The sequence below is a fragment of the Odontesthes bonariensis genome, chromosome 2 (assembly GCF_027942865.1).
Source record: "Odontesthes bonariensis isolate fOdoBon6 chromosome 2, fOdoBon6.hap1, whole genome shotgun sequence".
NCBI classification, from domain to species: Eukaryota; Metazoa; Chordata; class Actinopteri; order Atheriniformes; family Atherinopsidae; genus Odontesthes; species Odontesthes bonariensis.
In genome coordinates, this window is record NC_134507.1 from 41,432,320 (window position 1) to 41,455,827 (window position 23,508).

Genomic DNA, 23,508 nt, shown 5'->3' on the forward strand with positions numbered 1-23,508 from the left:
ACTTTTGCGAGTTAAGGCCAAATTGGTATTTTTATTATAAAATGAATTCCTTCAGTCAAAACAAGTTCAAACTCCTTTGTCCTTCATATATATAAATTCTGAGTAGGTTCCATGCATAAAGCTCTTTAAATGACCTTGTATGACAAAGAAAAACAGGAATAGCCTTACTTTTGCGAGTTAAGACGAAATTCGGATTTTTCCTTATAAACACCAATTCCTTCAGTCAAAACAAGTTTAAACTCCTTTGTCCTTCATATTCATCCATTCTGAGTAGGTTCCAAGCATAAAGCTCTTTACATGACCTTGTATGACAAAGAAAAACAGGAATAGCCTTACTTTTGCGAGTTATTGCCAAATTTGTATTTTTGCTATAAAATGAATTCCTTCAGTCAAAACAAGTTCAAACTCCTTTGTCCTTCATATATATCAATTCTAAGTAGGTTCCATGCATAAAGCTCTTTAAATCACCTTGTATGAGAGAGAAAAACAGGAATAGCCTTACTTTTGCGAGTTAAGGCCAAATTGGTATTTTTGCTATAAAATGAATTCCTTGTCAAAACAAGTTCAAACTCATTTGTCCTTCATATATATCAATTCTGAGTAGGTTCCATGCATAAAGCTCTTTAAATGACCTTGTATGACAAAGAAAAACAGGAATAGCCTTACTTTTGCGAGTTAAGACGAAATTCGGATTTTTCCTTATAAACACCAATTCCTTCAGTCAAAACAAGTTTAAACTCCTTTGTCCTTCATATTCATCCATTCTGAGTAGGTTCCATGCATAATGCTCTTTACATGACCTTGTATGACAAAGAAAAACAGGAATAGCCTTACTTTTGCGAGTTAAGACGAAATTCGGATTTTTGCTTATAAACCCCAATTCATTTTGTCAAAAAGAGTTCAAACTCCTTTGTCTTTCATATTTATCCATTCTAAGTAAGTTCCATACATAAAACTCTTTAAATGACCTTGTATGAGAGAGAAAAACAGGAATAGCCTTACTTTTGCGAGTTAAGGCCAAATTGGTATTTTTGCTATAAAATGAATTCCTTCAGTCAAAACAAGTTCAAACTCCTTTGTACTTCGTATATCTCAATTCTAAGTAGGTTCCATGCATAAAGCTCTTTAAATGACCTTGTAAGAGAAAGAAAAACAGGAAAAGCCTTACTTTTGCGAGTTAAGGCCAAATTGGTATTTTTGCTATAAAATGAATTCCTTCAGTCAAAACAAGTTCAAAGTCCTTTGTCCTTCATATATATCATTTCTAAGTAGGTTCCATGCATAAAGCTCTTTAAATGACCTTGTATGACAAAGAAAAACAGGAATAGCCTTACTTTTGCGAGTTATTGCCAAATTGGTATTTTTGCTATAAAATGAATTCCTTCAGTCAAAACAAGTTCAAACTCCTTTGTCCTTCATATATATCAATTCTAAGTAAGTTACATGCATAAAGCTCTTTAAATGACCTTGTATGACAAAGAAAAACAGGAATAGCCTTACTTTTGCGAGTTAAGACAAAATTCGGATATTTCCTTATAAACACCAATTCCTTCAGTCAAAACAAGTTTAAACTCCTTTGTCCTTCATATTCATCCATTCTGAGTAGGTTCCATGCATAAAGCTCTTTACATGACCTTGTATGACAAAGAAAAACAGGAATAGCCTTACTTTTGCGAGTTAAGGCCAAATTGGTATTTTTATTATAAAATGAATTCCTTCAGTCAAAACAAGTTCAAACTCCTTTGTCCTTCATATATATCAATTCTAAGTAAGTTCCATGCATAAAGCTCTTTAAAGGACTTTGTATGACAAAGAAAAACAGGAATAGCCTTACTTTAGCGAGTTAAGGCCAAATTGGTATTTTTGCTATAAAATGAATTCCTTCAGTCAAAACAAGTTTAAACTCCTTTGTCCTTCATATATATCAATTCTAAGTAGGTTCCTGGCATAAAGCTCTTTAAATGACCTTGTATGAGAGAGAAAAACAGGAATAGCCTTACTTTTGCGAGTTAAGGCCAAATTGGTATTTTTGCTATAAAATGAATTCCTTGTCAAAACAAGTTCAAACTCATTTGTCCTTCATATATATCAATTCTGAGTAGGTTCCATGCATAAAGCTCTTTAAATGACCTTGTATGACAAAGAAAAACAGGAATAGCCTTACTTTTGCGAGTTAAGACGAAATTCGGATTTTTCCTTATAAACACCAATTCCTTCAGTCAAAACAAGTTTAAACTCCTTTGTCCTTCATATTCATCCATTCTGAGTAGGTTCCAAGCATAAAGCTCTTTACATGACCTTGTATGACAAAGAAAAACAGGAATAGCCTTACTTTTGCGAGTTATTGCCAAATTGTTATTTTTGCTATTAAATGAATTCCTTCAGTCAAAACAAGTTCAAACTCATTTGTCCTTCATATATATTAATTCTGAGTAGGTTCCATACATAAAGCTCTTTAAATGACCTTGTATGACAAAGAAAAACAGGAATAGCCTTACTTTTGCGAGTTAAGACAAAATTCGGATTTTTCCTTATAAACACCAATTCCTTCAGTCAAAACAAGTTTAAACTCCTTTGTCCTTCATATTCATCCATTCTGAGTAGGTTCCATGCATAATGCTCTTTACATGACCTTGTATGACAAAGAAAAACAGAAATAGCCTTACTTTTGCGAGTTAAGACGAAATTCGGATTTTTGCTTATAAACCCCAATTCATTTTGTCAAAAAGAGTTCAAACTCCTTTGTCTTTCATATTTATCCATTCTAAGTAAGTTCCATACATAAAACTCTTTAAATGACCTTGTATGAGAGAGAAAAACAGGAATAGCCTTACTTTTGCGAGTTAAGGCCAAATTGGTATTTTTGCTATAAAATGAATTCCTTCAGTCAAAACAAGTTCAAACTCCTTTGTACTTCGTATATCTCAATTCTAAGTAGGTTCCATGCATAATGCTCTTTACATGACCTTGTATGACAAAGAAAAACAGGAATAGCCTTACTTTTGCGAGTTAAGGCCAACTTGTTTTTTTTGCTATAAAATGAATTCCTTCAGTCAAAACAAGTTTAAACTCCTTTGTCCTTCATATATATCAATTCTAAGTAAGTTCCATGCATAAAGCTCTTTAAAGGACCTTGTATGACAAAGAAAAACAGGAATAGCCTTACTTTAGCGAGTTAAGGCCAAATTGGTATTTTTGCTATAAAATGAATTCCTTCAGTCAAAACAAGTTCAAACTCCTTTGTCCTTCATATATATTAATTCTGAGTAGGTTCCATGCATAATGCTCTTTACATGACCTTGTATGACAAAGAAAAACAGGAATAGCCTTACTTTTGCGAGTTAAGACGAAATTCGGATTTTTGCTTATAAACCCCAATTCATTTTGTCAAAAAGAGTTCAAACTCCTTTGTCTTTCATATTTATCCATTCTAAGTAAGTTCCATACATAAAACTCTTTAAATGACCTTGTATGAGAGAGAAAAACAGGAATAGCCTTACTTTTGCGAGTTAAGGCCAAATTGGTATTTTTGCTATAAAATGAATTCCTTCAGTCAAAACAAGTTCAAACTCCTTTGTACTTCGTATATCTCAATTCTAAGTAGGTTCCATGCATAAAGCTCTTTAAATGACCTTGTAAGAGAAAGAAAAACAGGAAAAGCCTTACTTTTGCGAGTTAAGGCCAAATTGGTATTTTTGCTATAAAATGAATTCCTTCAGTCAAAACAAGTTCAAAGTCCTTTGTCCTTCATATATATCATTTCTAAGTAGGTTCCATGCATAAAGCTCTTTAAATGACCTTGTATGACAAAGAAAAACAGGAATAGCCTTACTTTTGCGAGTTATTGCCAAATTGGTATTTTTGCTATAAAATGAATTCCTTCAGTCAAAACAAGTTCAAACTCCTTTGTCCTTCATATATATCAATTCTAAGTAAGTTACATGCATAAAGCTCTTTAAATGACCTTGTATGACAAAGAAAAACAGGAATAGCCTTACTTTTGCGAGTTAAGACAAAATTCGGATTTTTCCTTATAAACACCAATTCCTTCAGTCAAAACAAGTTTAAACTCCTTTGTCCTTCATATTCATCCATTCTGAGTAGGTTCCATGCATAATGCTCTTTACATGACCTTGTATGACAAAGAAAAACAGGAATAGCCTTACTTTTGCGAGTTAAGACGAAATTCGGATTTTTGCTTATAAACCCCAATTCATTTTGTCAAAAAGAGTTCAAACTCCTTTGTCTTTCATATTTATCCATTCTAAGTAAGTTCCATACATAAAACTCTTTAAATGACCTTGTATGAGAGAGAAAAACAGGAATAGCCTTACTTTTGCGAGTTAAGGCCAAATTGGTATTTTTGCTATAAAATGAATTCCTTCAGTCAAAACAAGTTCAAACTCCTTTGTACTTCGTATATCTCAATTCTAAGTAGGTTCCATGCATAATGCTCTTTACATGACCTTGTATGACAAAGAAAAACAGGAATAGCCTTACTTTTGCGAGTTAAGGCCAACTTGTTTTTTTTGCTATAAAATGAATTCCTTCAGTCAAAACAAGTTTAAACTCCTTTGTCCTTCATATATATCAATTCTAAGTAAGTTCCATGCATAAAGCTCTTTAAAGGACCTTGTATGACAAAGAAAAACAGGAATAGCCTTACTTTAGCGAGTTAAGGCCAAATTGGTATTTTTGCTATAAAATGAATTCCTTCAGTCAAAACAAGTTCAAACTCCTTTGTCCTTCATATATATTAATTCTGAGTAGGTTCCATGCATAATGCTCTTTACATGACCTTGTATGACAAAGAAAAACAGGAATAGCCTTACTTTTGCGAGTTAAGACGAAATTCGGATTTTTGCTTATAAACCCCAATTCATTTTGTCAAAAAGAGTTCAAACTCCTTTGTCTTTCATATTTATCCATTCTAAGTAAGTTCCATACATAAAACTCTTTAAATGACCTTGTATGAGAGAGAAAAACAGGAATAGCCTTACTTTTGCGAGTTAAGGCCAAATTGGTATTTTTGCTATAAAATGAATTCCTTCAGTCAAAACAAGTTCAAACTCCTTTGTACTTCGTATATCTCAATTCTAAGTAGGTTCCATGCATAAAGCTCTTTAAATGACCTTGTAAGAGAAAGAAAAACAGGAAAAGCCTTACTTTTGCGAGTTAAGGCCAAATTGGTATTTTTGCTATAAAATGAATTCCTTCAGTCAAAACAAGTTCAAAGTCCTTTGTCCTTCATATATATCATTTCTAAGTAGGTTCCATGCATAAAGCTCTTTAAATGACCTTGTATGACAAAGAAAAACAGGAATAGCCTTACTTTTGCGAGTTATTGCCAAATTGGTATTTTTGCTATAAAATGAATTCCTTCAGTCAAAACAAGTTCAAACTCCTTTGTCCTTCATATATATCAATTCTAAGTAAGTTACATGCATAAAGCTCTTTAAATGACCTTGTATGACAAAGAAAAACAGGAATAGCCTTACTTTTGCGAGTTAAGACAAAATTCGGATATTTCCTTATAAACACCAATTCCTTCAGTCAAAACAAGTTTAAACTCCTTTGTCCTTCATATTCATCCATTCTGAGTAGGTTCCATGCATAAAGCTCTTTACATGACCTTGTATGACAAAGAAAAACAGGAATAGCCTTACTTTTGCGAGTTAAGGCCAAATTGGTATTTTTATTATAAAATGAATTCCTTCAGTCAAAACAAGTTCAAACTCCTTTGTCCTTCATATATATCAATTCTAAGTAAGTTCCATGCATAAAGCTCTTTAAAGGACCTTGTATGACAAAGAAAAACAGGAATAGCCTTACTTTAGCGAGTTAAGGCCAAATTGGTATTTTTGCTATAAAATGAATTCCTTCAGTCAAAACAAGTTTAAACTCCTTTGTCCTTCATATATATCAATTCTAAGTAGGTTCCATGCATAAAGCTCTTTAAATGACCTTGTATGAGAGAGAAAAACAGGAATAGCCTTACTTTTGCGAGTTAAGGCCAAATTGGTATTTTTGCTATAAAATGAATTCCTTGTCAAAACAAGTTCAAACTCATTTGTCCTTCATATATATCAATTCTGAGTAGGTTCCATGCATAAAGCTCTTTAAATGACCTTGTATGACAAAGAAAAACAGGAATAGCCTTACTTTTGCGAGTTAAGACGAAATTCGGATTTTTCCTTATAAACACCAATTCCTTCAGTCAAAACAAGTTTAAACTCCTTTGTCCTTCATATTCATCCATTCTGAGTAGGTTCCAAGCATAAAGCTCTTTACATGACCTTGTATGACAAAGAAAAACAGGAATAGCCTTACTTTTGCGAGTTATTGCCAAATTGGTATTTTTGCTATAAAATGAATTCCTTCAGTCAAAACAAGTTCAAACTCATTTGTCCTTCATATATATTAATTCTGAGTAGGTTCCATACATAAAGCTCTTTAAATGACCTTGTATGACAAAGAAAAACAGGAATAGCCTTACTTTTGCGAGTTAAGACAAAATTCGGATTTTTCCTTATAAACACCAATTCCTTCAGTCAAAACAAGTTTAAACTCCTTTGTCCTTCATATTCATCCATTCTGAGTAGGTTCCATGCATAATGCTCTTTACATGACCTTGTATGACAAAGAAAAACAGGAATAGCCTTACTTTTGCGAGTTAAGACGAAATTCGGATTTTTGCTTATAAACCCCAATTCATTTTGTCAAAAAGAGTTCAAACTCCTTTGTCTTTCATATTTATCCATTCTAAGTAAGTTCCATACATAAAACTCTTTAAATGACCTTGTATGAGAGAGAAAAACAGGAATAGCCTTACTTTTGCGAGTTAAGGCCAAATTGGTATTTTTGCTATAAAATGAATTCCTTCAGTCAAAACAAGTTCAAACTCCTTTGTACTTCGTATATCTCAATTCTAAGTAGGTTCCATGCATAAAGCTCTTTAAATGACCTTGTAAGAGAAAGAAAAACAGGAAAAGCCTTACTTTTGCGAGTTAAGGCCAAATTGGTATTTTTATTATAAAATGAATCCCTTCAGTCAAAACAAGTTCAAACTCCCTTGTCCTTCATATATATCAATTCTAAGTAAGTTCCATGCATAAAGCTCTTTAAAGGACCTTGTATGACAAAGAAAAAAAGGAATAGCCTTACTTTTGCGAGTTAAGGCCAAATTGGTATTTTTATTATAAAATGAATTCCTTCAGTCAAAACAAGTTCAAACTCCTTTGTCCTTCATATATATCAATTCTAAGTAAGTTCCATGCATAAAGCTCTTTAAAGGACCTTGTATGACAAAGAAAAACAGGAATAGCCTTACTTTAGCGAGTTAAGGCCAAATTGGTATTTTTGCTATAAAATGAATTCCTTCAGTCAAAACAAGTTTAAACTCCTTTGTCCTTCATATATATCAATTCTAAGTAGGTTCCATGCATAAAGCTCTTTAAATGACCTTGTATGAGAGAGAAAAACAGGAATAGCCTTACTTTTGCGAGTTAAGGCCAAATTGGTATTTTTGCTATAAAATGAATTCCTTGTCAAAACAAGTTCAAACTCATTTGTCCTTCATATATATCAATTCTGAGTAGGTTCCATGCATAAAGCTCTTTAAATGACCTTGTGTGACAAAGAAAAACAGGAATAGCCTTACTTTTGCGAGTTAAGACGAAATTCGGATTTTTCCTTATAAACACCAATTCCTTCAGTCAAAACAAGTTTAAACTCCTTTGTCCTTCATATTCATCCATTCTGAGTAGGTTCCAAGCATAAAGCTCTTTACATGACCTTGTATGACAAAGAAAAACAGGAATAGCCTTACTTTTGCGAGTTATTGCCAAATTGGTATTTTTGCTATAAAATGAATTCCTTCAGTCAAAACAAGTTCAAACTCATTTGTCCTTCATATATATTAATTCTGAGTAGGTTCCATACATAAAGCTCTTTAAATGACCTTGTATGACAAAGAAAAACAGGAATAGCCTTACTTTTGCGAGTTAAGACGAAATTCGGATTTTTCCTTATAAACACCAATTCCTTCAGTCAAAACAAGTTTAAACTCCTTTGTCCTTCATATTCATCCATTCTGAGTAGGTTCCATGCATAAAGCTCTTTACATGACCTTGTATGACAAAGAAAAACAGGAATAGCCTTACTTTTGCGAGTTAAGGCCAACTTGTGTTTTTTGCTATAAAATGAATTCCTTCAGTCAAAACAAGTTTAAACTCCTTTGTCCTTCATATATATCAATTCTAAGTAAGTTCCATGCATAAAGCTCTTTAAAGGACCTTGTATGACAAAGAAAAACAGGAATAGCCTTACTTTAGCGAGTTAAGGCCAAATTGGTATTTTTGCTATAAAATGAAATCCTTCAGTCAAAACAAGTTCAAACTCCTTTGTCCTTCATATATATCAATTCTAAGTAGGTTCCATGCATAAAGCTCTTTAAATGACCTTGTATGAGAGAGAAAAACAGGAATAGCCTTACTTTTGCGAGTTAAGGCCAAATTGGTATTTTTGCTATAAAATGAATTCCTTGTCAAAACAAGTTCAAACTCATTTGTCCTTCATATATATAAATTCTGAGTAGGTTCCATGCATAAAGCTCTTTAAATGACCTTGTATGACAAAGAAAAACAGGAATAGCCTTACTTTTGCGAGTTAAGACGAAATTCGGATTTTTCCTTATAAACACCAATTCCTTCAGTCAAAACAAGTTTAAACTCCTTTGTCCTTCATATTCATCCATTCTGAGTAGGTTCCAAGCATAAAGCTCTTTACATGACCTTGTATGACAAAGAAAAACAGGAATAGCCTTACTTTTGCGAGTTATTGCCAAATTTGTATTTTTGCTATAAAATGAATTCCTTCAGTCAAAACAAGTTCAAACTCCTTTGTCCTTCATATATATCAATTCTAAGTAGGTTCCATGCATAAAGCTCTTTAAATCACCTTGTATGAGAGAGAAAAACAGGAATAGCCTTACTTTTGCGAGTTAAGGCCAAATTGGTATTTTTGCTATAAAATGAATTCCTTGTCAAAACAAGTTCAAACTCATTTGTCCTTCATATATATCAATTCTGAGTAGGTTCCATGCATAAAGCTCTTTAAATGACCTTGTATGACAAAGAAAAACAGGAATAGCCTTACTTTTGCGAGTTAAGACGAAATTCGGATTTTTCCTTATAAACACCAATTCCTTCAGTCAAAACAAGTTTAAACTCCTTTGTCCTTCATATTCATCCATTCTGAGTAGGTTTCAAGCATAAAGCTCTTTACATGACCTTGTATGACAAAGAAAAACAGGAATAGCCTTACTTTTGCGAGTTATTGCCAAATTGGTATTTTTGCTATAAAATGAATTCCTTCAGTCAAAACAAGTTCAAACTCATTTGTCCTTCATATATATTAATTCTGAGTAGGTTCCATACATAAAGCTCTTTAAATGACCTTGTATGACAAAGAAAAACAGGAATAGCCTTACTTTTGCGAGTTAAGACAAAATTCGGATTTTTCCTTATAAACACCAATTCCTTCAGTCAAAACAAGTTTAAACTCCTTTGTCCTTCATATTCATCCATTCTGAGTAGGTTCCATGCATAATGCTCTTTACATGACCTTGTATGACAAAGAAAAACAGGAATAGCCTTACTTTTGCGAGTTAAGGCCAAATTGGTATTTTTATTATAAAATGAATTCCTTCAGTCAAAACAAGTTCAAACTCATTTGTCCTTCATATATATCAATTCTAAGTAGGTTCCATGCATAAAGCTCTTTAAATGACCTTGTATGACAAAGAAAAACAGGAATAGCCTTACTTTTGCGAGTTATTGCCAAATTGGTATTTTTGCTATAAAATGAATTCCTTCAGTCAAAACAAGTTCAAACTCCTTTGTCCTTCATATATATCAATTCTAAGTAGGTTCCATGCATAAAGCTCTTTAAATGACCTTGTATGACAGAGAAAAACAGGAATAGCCTTACTATTGCGAGTTAAAGCCTAATTGGTATTTTTGCTATAAAATGAATTCCTTAAGTCAAAACAAGTTCAAACTAATTTGTCCTTCATATATATCCATTTCTAAGAAGGTTCCATGCATAAAACTCTTTAAATGACCTTGTTTGAGAAAGAAAAACAGGAAGAGCCTTCTTTTGCGGAATTAAGACGAAATTCGGATTTTTGCTTATAAACACAAATTCCTTCAGTCAAAACAAGTTCAAACTCCTTTGTACTTCGTATATCTAAATTCTAAGTAGGTTCCATGCATAAAGCTCTTTAAATGACCTTGTAAGACAAAGAAAAACAGGAAAAGCCTTACTTTTGCGAGTTAAGGCCAAATTGGTATTTTTGCTATAAAATGAATTCTTTCAGTCAAAACAAGTTCAAACTCCTTTGTCCTTCATATATATCAATTCTAAGTAGGTTCCATGCATAAAGCTCTTTAAATGACCTTGTATGACAGAGAAAAACAGGAATAGCCTTACTTTTGCGAGTTAAGACGAAATTCGGGTTTTTGCTTATAAACCCCAATTCATTTTGTCAAAAAGAGTTCAAACTCCTTTGTCTTTCATATTTATCCATTCTAAGTAGGTTCCATGCATAAAGCTCTTTAAATGACCTTGTATGACAAAGAAAAACAGGAATAGCCTTACTTTTGCGAGTTAAGACAAAATTCGGATTTTTCCTTATAAACACCAATTCCTTCAGTCAAAACAAGTTTAAACTCCTTTGTCCTTCATATTCATCCATTCTGAGTAGGTTCCATGCATAATGCTCTTTACATGACCTTGTATGACAAAGAAAAACAGGAATAGCCTTACTTTTGCGAGTTAAGGCCAAATTGGTATTTTTATTATAAAATGAATTCCTTCAGTCAAAACAAGTTCAAACTCATTTGTCCTTCATATATATCAATTCTAAGTAGGTTCCATGCATAAAGCTCTTTAAATGACCTTGTATGACAGAGAAAAACAGGAATAGCCTTACTTTTGCGAGTTAAAGCCTAATTGGTATTTTTGCTATAAAATGAATTCCTTAAGTCAAAACAAGTTCAAACTAATTTGTCCTTCATATATATCCATTTCTAAGAAGGTTCCATGCATAAAACTCTTTAAATGACCTTGTTTGAGAAAGAAAAACAGGAAGAGCCTTCTTTTGAGGAATTAAGACGAAATTCGGATTTTTGCTTATAAACACCAATTCCTTCAGTCAAAACAAGTTTAAACTCCTTTGTCCTTCATATTCATCCATTCTGAGTAGGTTCCAAGCATAAAGCTCTTTACATGACCTTGTATGACAAAGAAAAACAGGAATAGCCTTACTTTTGCGAGTTAAGGCCAAATTGGTATTTTTGCTATAAAATGAATTCCTTGTCAAAACAAGTTCAAACTCATTTGTCCTTCATATATATCAATTCTGAGTAGGTTCCATGCATAAAGCTCTTTAAATGACCTTGTATGACAAAGAAAAACAGGAATAGCCTTACTTTTGCGAGTTATTGCCAAATTGGTATTTTTGCTATAAAATGAATTCCTTCAGTCAAAACAAGTTCAAACTCATTTGTCCTTCATATATATTAATTCTGAGTAGGTTCCATACATAAAGCTCTTTAAATGACCTTGTATGACAAAGAAAAACAGGAATAGCCTTACTTTTGCGAGTTAAGACAAAATTCGGATTTTTCCTTATAAACACCAATTCCTTCAGTCAAAACAAGTTTAAACTCCTTTGTCCTTCATATTCATCCATTCTGAGTAGGTTCCATGCATAATGCTCTTTACATGACCTTGTATGACAAAGAAAAACAGGAATAGCCTTACTTTTGCGAGTTAAGACGAAATTCGGATTTTTGCTTATAAACCCCAATTCATTTTGTCAAAAAGAGTTCAAACTCCTTTGTCTTTCATATTTATCCATTCTAAGTAAGTTCCATACATAAAACTCTTTAAATGACCTTGTATGAGAGAGAAAAACAGGAATAGCCTTACTTTTGCGAGTTAAGGCCAAATTGGTATTTTTGCTATAAAATGAATTCCTTCAGTCAAAACAAGTTCAAACTCCTTTGTACTTCGTATATCTCAATTCTAAGTAGGTTCCATGCATAAAGCTCTTTAAATGACCTTGTAAGAGAAAGAAAAACAGGAAAAGCCTTACTTTTGCGAGTTAAGGCCAAATTGGTATTTTTGCTATAAAATGAATTCCTTCAGTCAAAACAAGTTCAAAGTCCTTTGTCCTTCATATATATCATTTCTAAGTAGGTTCCATGCATAAAGCTCTTTAAATGACCTTGTATGACAAAGAAAAACAGGAATAGCCTTACTTTTGCGAGTTAAGACAAAATTCGGATATTTCCTTATAAACACCAATTCCTTCAGTCAAAACAAGTTTAAACTCCTTTGTCCTTCATATTCATCCATTCTGAGTAGGTTCCATGCATAAAGCTCTTTACATGACCTTGTATGACAAAGAAAAACAGGAATAGCCTTACTTTTGCGAGTTAAGGCCAAATTGGTATTTTTATTATAAAATGAATTCCTTCAGTCAAAACAAGTTCAAACTCCTTTGTCCTTCATATATATCAATTCTAAGTAAGTTCCATGCATAAAGCTCTTTAAAGGACCTTGTATGACAAAGAAAAACAGGAATAGCCTTACTTTAGCGAGTTAAGGCCAAATTGGTATTTTTGCTATAAAATGAATTCCTTCAGTCAAAACAAGTTTAAACTCCTTTGTTCTTCATATATATCAATTCTAAGTAGGTTCCATGCATAAAGCTCTTTAAATGACCTTGTATGAGAGAGAAAAACAGGAATAGCCTTACTTTTGCGAGTTAAGGCCAAATTGGTATTTTTGCTATAAAATGAATTCCTTGTCAAAACAAGTTCAAACTCATTTGTCCTTCATATATATCAATTCTGAGTAGGTTCCATGCATAAAGCTCTTTAAATGACCTTGTATGACAAAGAAAAACAGGAATAGCCTTACTTTTGCGAGTTAAGACGAAATTCGGATTTTTCCTTATAAACACCAATTCCTTCAGTCAAAACAAGTTTAAACTCCTTTGTCCTTCATATTCATCCATTCTGAGTAGGTTCCAAGCATAAAGCTCTTTACATGACCTTGTATGACAAAGAAAAACAGGAATAGCCTTACTTTTGCGAGTTATTGCCAAATTGGTATTTTTGCTATAAAATGAATTCCTTCAGTCAAAACAAGTTCAAACTCATTTGTCCTTCATATATATTAATTCTGAGTAGGTTCCATACATAAAGCTCTTTAAATGACCTTGTATGACAAAGAAAAACAGGAATAGCCTTACTTTTGCGAGTTAAGACAAAATTCGGATTTTTCCTTATAAACACCAATTCCTTCAGTCAAAACAAGTTTAAACTCCTTTGTCCTTCATATTCATCCATTCTGAGTAGGTTCCATGCATAATGCTCTTTACATGACCTTGTATGACAAAGAAAAACAGGAATAGCCTTACTTTTGCGAGTTAAGACGAAATTCGGATTTTTGCTTATAAACCCCAATTCATTTTGTCAAAAAGAGTTCAAACTCCTTTGTCTTTCATATTTATCCATTCTAAGTAAGTTCCATACATAAAACTCTTTAAATGACCTTGTATGAGAGAGAAAAACAGGAATAGCCTTACTTTTGCGAGTTAAGGCCAAATTGGTATTTTTGCTATAAAATGAATTCCTTCAGTCAAAACAAGTTCAAACTCCTTTGTACTTCGTATATCTCAATTCTAAGTAGGTTCCATGCATAAAGCTCTTTAAATGACCTTGTAAGAGAAAGAAAAACAGGAAAAGCCTTACTTTTGCGAGTTAAGGCCAAATTGGTATTTTTATTATAAAATGAATCCCTTCAGTCAAAACAAGTTCAAACTCCTTTGTCCTTCATATATATCAATTCTAAGTAAGTTCCATGCATAAAGCTCTTTAAAGGACCTTGTATGACAAAGAAAAACAGGAATAGCCTTACTTTAGCGAGTTAAGGCCAAATTGGTATTTTTGCTATAAAATGAATTCCTTGTCAAAACAAGTTCAAACTCATTTGTCCTTCATATATATCAATTCTGAGTAGGTTCCATGCATAAAGCTCTTTAAATGACCTTGTATGACAAAGAAAAACAGGAATAGCCTTACTTTTGCGAGTAAAGACGAAATTCGGATTTTTCCTTATAAACACCAATTCCTTCAGTCAAAACAAGTTTAAACTCCTTTGTCCTTCATATTCATCCATTCTGAGTAGGTTCCAAGCATAAAGCTCTTTACATGACCTTGTATGACAAAGAAAAACAGGAATAGCCTTACTTTTGCGAGTTATTGCCAAATTGGTATTTTTGCTATAAAATGAATTCCTTCAGTCAAAACAAGTTCAAACTCCTTTGTCCTTCATATATATCAATTCTAAGTAAGTTACATGCATAAAGCTCTTTAAATGACCTTGTATGACAAAGAAAAACAGGAATAGCCTTACTTTTGCGAGTTAAGACAAAATTCGGATATTTCCTTATAAACACCAATTCCTTCAGTCAAAACAAGTTTAAACTCCTTTGTCCTTCATATTCATCCATTCTGAGTAGGTTCCATGCATAAAGCTCTTTACATGACCTTGTATGACAAAGAAAAAAAGGAATAGCCTTACTTTTGCGAGTTAAGGCCAAATTGGTATTTTTATTATAAAATGAATTCCTTCAGTCAAAACAAGTTCAAACTCCTTTGTCCTTCATATATATCAATTCTAAGTAAGTTCCATGCATAAAGCTCTTTAAAGGACCTTGTATGACAAAGAAAAACAGGAATAGCCTTACTTTAGCGAGTTAAGGCCAAATTGGTATTTTTGCTATAAAATGAATTCCTTCAGTCAAAACAAGTTTAAACTCCTTTGTCCTTCATATATATCAATTCTAAGTAGGTTCCATGCATAAAGCTCTTTAAATGACCTTGTATGAGAGAGAAAAACAGGAATAGCCTTACTTTTGCGAGTTAAGGCCAAATTGGTATTTTTGCTATAAAATGAATTCCTTGTCAAAACAAGTTCAAACTCATTTGTCCTTCATATATATCAATTCTGAGTAGGTTCCATGCATAAAGCTCTTTAAATGACCTTGTGTGACAAAGAAAAACAGGAATAGCCTTACTTTTGCGAGTTAAGACGAAATTCGGATTTTTCCTTATAAACACCAATTCCTTCAGTCAAAACAAGTTTAAACTCCTTTGTCCTTCATATTCATCCATTCTGAGTAGGTTCCAAGCATAAAGCTCTTTACATGACCTTGTATGACAAAGAAAAACAGGAATAGCCTTACTTTTGCGAGTTATTGCCAAATTGGTATTTTTGCTATAAAATGAATTCCTTCAGTCAAAACAAGTTCAAACTCATTTGTCCTTCATATATATTAATTCTGAGTAGGTTCCATACATAAAGCTCTTTAAATGACCTTGTATGACAAAGAAAAACAGGAATAGCCTTACTTTTGCGAGTTAAGACGAAATTCGGATTTTTCCTTATAAACACCAATTCCTTCAGTCAAAACAAGTTTAAACTCCTTTGTCCTTCATATTCATCCATTCTGAGTAGGTTCCATGCATAAAGCTCTTTACATGACCTTGTATGACAAAGAAAAACAGGAATAGCCTTACTTTTGCGAGTTAAGGCCAACTTGTGTTTTTTGCTATAAAATGAATTCCTTCAGTCAAAACAAGTTTAAACTCCTTTGTCCTTCATATATATCAATTCTAAGTAAGTTCCATGCATAAAGCTCTTTAAAGGACCTTGTATGACAAAGAAAAACAGGAATAGCCTTACTTTAGCGAGTTAAGGCCAAATTGGTATTTTTGCTATAAAATGAAATCCTTCAGTCAAAACAAGTTCAAACTCCTTTGTCCTTCATATATATCAATTCTAAGTAGGTTCCATGCATAAAGCTCTTTAAATGACCTTGTATGAGAGAGAAAAACAGGAATAGCCTTACTTTTGCGAGTTAAGGCCAAATTGGTATTTTTGCTATAAAATGAATTCCTTGTCAAAACAAGTTCAAACTCATTTGTCCTTCATATATATAAATTCTGAGTAGGTTCCATGCATAAAGCTCTTTAAATGACCTTGTATGACAAAGAAAAACAGGAATAGCCTTACTTTTGCGAGTTAAGACGAAATTCGGATTTTTCCTTATAAACACCAATTCCTTCAGTCAAAACAAGTTTAAACTCCTTTGTCCTTCATATTCATCCATTCTGAGTAGGTTCCAAGCATAAAGCTCTTTACATGACCTTGTATGACAAAGAAAAACAGGAATAGCCTTACTTTTGCGAGTTATTGCCAAATTTGTATTTTTGCTATAAAATGAATTCCTTCAGTCAAAACAAGTTCAAACTCCTTTGTCCTTCATATATATCAATTCTAAGTAGGTTCCATGCATAAAGCTCTTTAAATCACCTTGTATGAGAGAGAAAAACAGGAATAGCCTTACTTTTGCGAGTTAAGGCCAAATTGGTATTTTTGCTATAAAATGAATTCCTTGTCAAAACAAGTTCAAACTCATTTGTCCTTCATATATATCAATTCTGAGTAGGTTCCATGCATAAAGCTCTTTAAATGACCTTGTATGACAAAGAAAAACAGGAATAGCCTTACTTTTGCGAGTTAAGACGAAATTCGGATTTTTCCTTATAAACACCAATTCCTTCAGTCAAAACAAGTTTAAACTCCTTTGTCCTTCATATTCATCCATTCTGAGTAGGTTTCAAGCATAAAGCTCTTTACATGACCTTGTATGACAAAGAAAAACAGGAATAGCCTTACTTTTGCGAGTTATTGCCAAATTGGTATTTTTGCTATAAAATGAATTCCTTCAGTCAAAACAAGTTCAAACTCATTTGTCCTTCATATATATTAATTCTGAGTAGGTTCCATACATAAAGCTCTTTAAATGACCTTGTATGACAAAGAAAAACAGGAATAGCCTTACTTTTGCGAGTTAAGACAAAATTCGGATTTTTCCTTATAAACACCAATTCCTTCAGTCAAAACAAGTTTAAACTCCTTTGTCCTTCATATTCATCCATTCTGAGTAGGTTCCATGCATAATGCTCTTTACATGACCTTGTATGACAAAGAAAAACAGGAATAGCCTTACTTTTGCGAGTTAAGGCCAAATTGGTATTTTTATTATAAAATGAATTCCTTCAGTCAAAACAAGTTCAAACTCATTTGTCCTTCATATATATCAATTCTAAGTAGGTTCCATGCATAAAGCTCTTTAAATGACCTTGTATGACAAAGAAAAACAGGAATAGCCTTACTTTTGCGAGTTATTGCCAAATTGGTATTTTTGCTATAAAATGAATTCCTTCAGTCAAAACAAGTTCAAACTCCTTTGTCCTTCATATATATCAATTCTAAGTAGGTTCCATGCATAAAGCTCTTTAAATGACCTTGTATGACAGAGAAAAACAGGAATAGCCTTACTATTGCGAGTTAAAGCCTAATTGGTATTTTTGCTATAAAATGAATTCCTTAAGTCAAAACAAGTTCAAACTAATTTGTCCTTCATATATATCCATTTCTAAGAAGGTTCCATGCATAAAACTCTTTAAATGACCTTGTTTGAGAAAGAAAAACAGGAAGAGCCTTCTTTTGCGGAATTAAGACGAAATTCGGATTTTTGCTTATAAACACAAATTCCTTCAGTCAAAACAAGTTCAAACTCCTTTGTACTTCGTATATCTAAATTCTAAGTAGGTTCCATGCATAAAGCTCTTTAAATGACCTTGTAAGACAAAGAAAAACAGGAAAAGCCTTACTTTTGCGAGTTAAGGCCAAATTGGTATTTTTGCTATAAAATGAATTCTTTCAGTCAAAACAAGTTCAAACTCCTTTGTCCTTCATATATATCAATTCTAAGTAGGTTCCATGCATAAAGCTCTTTAAATGACCTTGTATGACAGAGAAAAACAGGAATAGCCTTACTTTTGCGAGTTAAGACGAAATTCGGGTTTTTGCTTATAAACCCCAATTCATTTTGTCAAAAAGAGTTCAAACTCCTTTGTCTTTCATATTTATCCATTCTAAGTAGGTTCCATGCATAAAGCTCTTTAAATGACCTTGTATGACAGAGAAAAACAGGAATAGCCTTACTTTTGCGAGTTAAAGCCTAATTGGTATTTTTGCTATAAAATGAATTCCTCAAGTCAAAACAAGTTCAAACTAATTTGTCCTTCATATATATCCATTTCTAAGAAGGTTCCATGCATAAAACTCTTTAAATGACCTTGTTTGAGAAAGAAAAACAGGAAGAGCCTTCTTTTGAGGAATTAAGACGAAATTCGGATTTTTGCTTATAAACACCAATTCCTTCAGTCAAAACAAGTTTAAACTCCTTTGTCCTTCATATTCATCCATTCTGAGTAGGTTCCAAGCATAAAGCTCTTTACATGACCTTGTATGACAAAGAAAAACAGGAATAGCCTTACTTTTGCGAGTTAAGGCCAAATTGGTATTTTTGCTATAAAATGAATTCCTTGTCAAAACAAGTTCAAACTCATTTGTCCTTCATATATATCAATTCTGAGTAGGTTCCATGCATAAAGCTCTTTAAATGACCTTGTATGACAAAGAAAAACAGGAATAGCCTTACTTTTGCGAGTTATTGCCAAATTGGTATTTTTGCTATAAAATGAATTCCTTCAGTCAAAACAAGTTCAAACTCATTTGTCCTTCATATATATTAATTCTGAGTAGGTTCCATACATAAAGCTCTTTAAATGACCTTGTATGACAAAGAAAAACAGGAATAGCCTTACTTTTGCGAGTTAAGACAAAATTCGGATTTTTCCTTATAAACACCAATTCCTTCAGTCAAAACAAGTTTAAACTCCTTTGTCCTTCATATTCATCCATTCTGAGTAGGTTCCATGCATAATGCTCTTTACATGACCTTGTATGACAAAGAAAAACAGGAATAGCCTTACTCTTGCGAGTTAAGGCCAAATTGGTATTTTTATTATAAAATGAATTCCTTCAGTCAAAACAAGTTCAAACTCATTTGTCCTTCATATATATCAATTCTAAGTAGGTTCCATGCATAAAGCTCTTTAAATGACCTTGTATGACAAAGAAAAACAGGAATAGCCTTACTTTTGCGAGTTATTGCCAAATTGGTATTTTTGCTATAAAATGAATTCCTTCAGTCAAAACAAGTTCAATCTCCTTTGTCCTTCATATATATCAATTCTAAGTAGGTTCCATGCATAAAGCTCTTTAAATGACCTTGTATGAGAGAGAAAAACAGGAATAGCCTTACTTTTGCGAGTTAAGGCCAAATTGGTATTTTTGCTATAAAATGAATTCCTTGTCAAAACAAGTTCAAACTCATTTGTCCTTCATATATATCAATTCTGAGTAGGTTCCATGCATAAAGCTCTTTAAATGACCTTGTATGACAAAGAAAAACAGGAATAGCCTTACTTTTGCGAGTTAAGACGAAATTCGGATTTTTCCTTATAAACACCAATTCCTTCAGTCAAAACAAGTTTAAACTCCTTTGTCCTTGATATTCATCCATTCTGAGTAGGTTCCAAGCATAAAAGCTCTTTACATGACCTTGTATGACAAAGAAAAACAGGAATAGCCTTACTTTTGCGAGTTATTGCCAAATTGGTATTTTTGCTATAAAATGAATTCCTTCAGTCAAAACAAGTTCAAACTCATTTGTCCTTCATATATATTAATTCTGAGTAGGTTCCATACATAAAGCTCTTTAAATGACCTTGTATGACAAAGAAAAACAGGAATAGCCTTACTTTTGCGAGTTAAGACGAAATTCGGATTTTTCCTTATAAACACCAATTCCTTCAGTCAAAACAAGTTTAAACTCCTTTGTCCTTCATATTCATCCATTCTGAGTAGGTTCCATGCATAAAGCTCTTTACATGACCTTGTATGACAAAGAAAAACAGGAATAGCCTTACTTTTGCGAGTTAAGGCCAACTTGTTTTTTTTGCTATAAAATGAATTCCTTCAGTCAAAACAAGTTTAAACTCCTTTGTCCTTCATATATATCAATTCTAAGTAAGTTCCATGCATAAAGCTCTTTAAAGGACCTTGTATGACAAAGAAAAACAGGAATAGCCTTACTTTAGCGAGTTAGGGCCAAATTGGTATTTTTGCTATAAAATGAATTCCTTCAGTCAAAACAAGTTCAAACTCCTTTGTCCTTCATATATATCAATTCTAAGTAGGTTCCATGCATAAAGCTCTTTAAATGACCTTGTATGAGAGAGAAAAACAGGAATAGCCTTACTTTTGCGAGTTAAGGCCAAATTGGTATTTTTGCTATAAAATGAATTCCTTGTCAAAACAAGTTCAAACTCATTTGTCCTTCATATATATAAATTCTGAGTAGGTTCCATGCATAAAGCTCTTTAAATGACCTTGTATGACAAAGAAAAACAGGAAAAGCCTTACTTTTGCGAGTTAAGGCCAAATTGGTATTTTTGCTATAAAATGAATTCTTTCAGTCAAAACAAGTTCAAACTCCTTTGTCCTTCATATATATCAATTCTAAGTAGGTTCCATGCATAAAGCTCTTTAAATGACCTTGTATGACAGAGAAAAACAGGAATAGCCTTACTTTTGCGAGTTAAGACGAAATTCGGGTTTTTGCTTATAAACCCCAATTCATTTTGTCAAAAAGAGTTCAAACTCCTTTGTCTTTCATATTTATCCATTCTAAGTAGGTTCCATGCATAAAGCTCTTTAAATGACCTTGTATGACAAAGAAAAACAGGAATAGCCTTACTTTTGCGAGTTAAGACAAAATTCGGATTTTTCCTTATAAACACCAATTCCTTCAGTCAAAACAAGTTTAAACTCCTTTGTCCTTCATATTCATCCATTCTGAGTAGGTTCCATGCATAATGCTCTTTACATGACCTTGTATGACAAAGAAAAACAGGAATAGCCTTACTTTTGCGAGTTAAGGCCAAATTGGTATTTTTATTATAAAATGAATTCCTTCAGTCAAAACAAGTTCAAACTCATTTGTCCTTCATATATATCAATTCTAAGTAGGTTCCATGCATAAAGCTCTTTAAATGACCTTGTATGACAGAGAAAAACAGGAATAGCCTTACTTTTGCGAGTTAAAGCCTAATTGGTATTTTTGCTATAAAATGAATTCCTTAAGTCAAAACAAGTTCAAACTAATTTGTCCTTCATATATATCCATTTCTAAGAAGGTTCCATGCATAAAACTCTTTAAATGACCTTGTTTGAGAAAGAAAAACAGGAAGAGCCTTCTTTTGAGGAATTAAGACGAAATTCGGATTTTTGCTTATAAACACCAATTCCTTCAGTCAAAACAAGTTTAAACTCCTTTGTCCTTCATATTCATCCATTCTGAGTAGGTTCCAAGCATAAAGCTCTTTACATGACCTTGTATGACAAAGAAAAACAGGAATAGCCTTACTTTTGCGAGTTAAGGCCAAATTGGTATTTTTGCTATAAAATGAATTCCTTGTCAAAACAAGTTCAAACTCATTTGTCCTTCATATATATCAATTCTGAGTAGGTTCCATGCATAAAGCCTCTTTAAATGACCTTGTATGAGAAAGAAAAACAGGAATAGCCTTCTTTTGCGGAATTAAGACGAAATTCGGATTTTTGCCTATAAACACCAATTCCTTCAGTCAAAACAAGTTCAAACTCCTATGTCCTTCATATATATCCATTCTAAGTAGGTTCCATGCATAAACCTCTTTAAATGATCTTGTATGAGAAAGATAAACAGGAATAGCCTTACTTTTGCGAGTTAAAGCCAAATTGGTATTTTTGCTATAAAATGAATTCCTTCAGTCAAAACAAGTTCAAACTAATTTGTCCTTCATATATATCGATTCTAAGTAGGTTCCATGCATAAACCTCTTTAAATGATCTTGTATGAGAAAGAAAAACAGGAATAGCCTTACTTTTGCGAGTTAAAGCCAAATTGGTATTTTTGCTATAAAATGAATTCCTTCAGTCAAAACAATTTCAAACTCCTAAGTCCTTCATATATATCAATTCTAAGTAGGTTCCATGCATAAACCTCTTTAAATGACCTTGTATGAGAAAGAAAAACAGGAATAGCCTTCTTTTGCGGAATTAAGACGAAATTCGGATTTTTGCCTATAAACACCAATTCCTTCAGTCAAAACAAGTTCAAACTCCTATGTCCTTCATATATATCCATTCTAAGAAGGTTCCATACATAAAACTCTTTAAATGAACTTGTATGTGAAAGAAAAACAGGAATGGCCTTACTTTTGCGATTTAAAGCCAAATTGGTATTTTTGCTATAAAATGAATTCCTTCAGTCAAAACAAGTTCAAACTAGTTTGTCCGTCATATATATCAATTCTAAGTTGGTTCCATGCATAAACCTCTTTAAATGACCTTGTATGTGAAAGAAAAACAGGAATAGCCTTACTTTTGCGAGTTAAGCCCAATTTGGTATTTTTGCTATAAAATGAATTCCTTCAGTCAAAACAAGTTCAAACTCCAAAGTCCTTCATATATATCCATTCTAAGAAGGTTCCATACATAAAACTCTTTAAATGACCTTGTATGTGAAAGAAAAACAGGAATGGCCTTACTTTTGCGATATAAAGCCAAATTGGTATTTTTGCTATAAAATGAATTCCTTCAGTCAAAACAAGTTCAAACTAGTTTGTCCGTCATATATATCAATTCTAAGAAGGTTCCATGCATAAACCTCTTTAAATGACCTTGTATGTGAAAGAAAAACAGGAATAGCCTTACTTTTGCGAGTTAAGCCCAATTTGGTATTTTTGCTATAAAATGAATTCCTTCAGTCAAAACAAGTTCAAACTCCAAAGTCCTTCATATATATCAATTCTAAGTAGGTTCCATGCATAAACCTCTTTAAATGATCTTGTATGAGAAAGATAAACAGGAATAGCCTTACTTTTGCGAGTTAAGCCCAAATTGGTATTTTTGCTATAAAATGAATTCCTTCAGTCAAAACAAGTTCAAACTAATTTGTCCTTCATATATATCGATTCTAAGTAGGTTCCATGCATAAACCTCTTTAAATGATCTTGTATGAGAAAGAAAAACAGGAATAGCCTTACTTTTGCGATTTAAGCCCAAATTGGTATTTTTGCTATAAAATGAATTCCTTCAGTCAAAACAAGTTCAAACTCCTAAGTCCTTCATATATATCAATTCTAAGTAGGTTCCATGCATAAACCTCTTTAAATGACCTTGTATGAGAAAGAAAAACAGGAATAGCCTTCTTTTGCGGAATTAAGACGAAATTCGGATTTTTGCCTATAAACACCAATTCCTTCAGTCAAAACAAGTTCAAACTCCTATGTCCTTCATATATATCCATTCTAAGAAGGTTCCATACATAAACCTCTTTAAATGACCTTGTATGTGAAAGAAAAATGGGAATAGCCTTACTTTTGCGATTTAAAGCCAAAGTGGTAT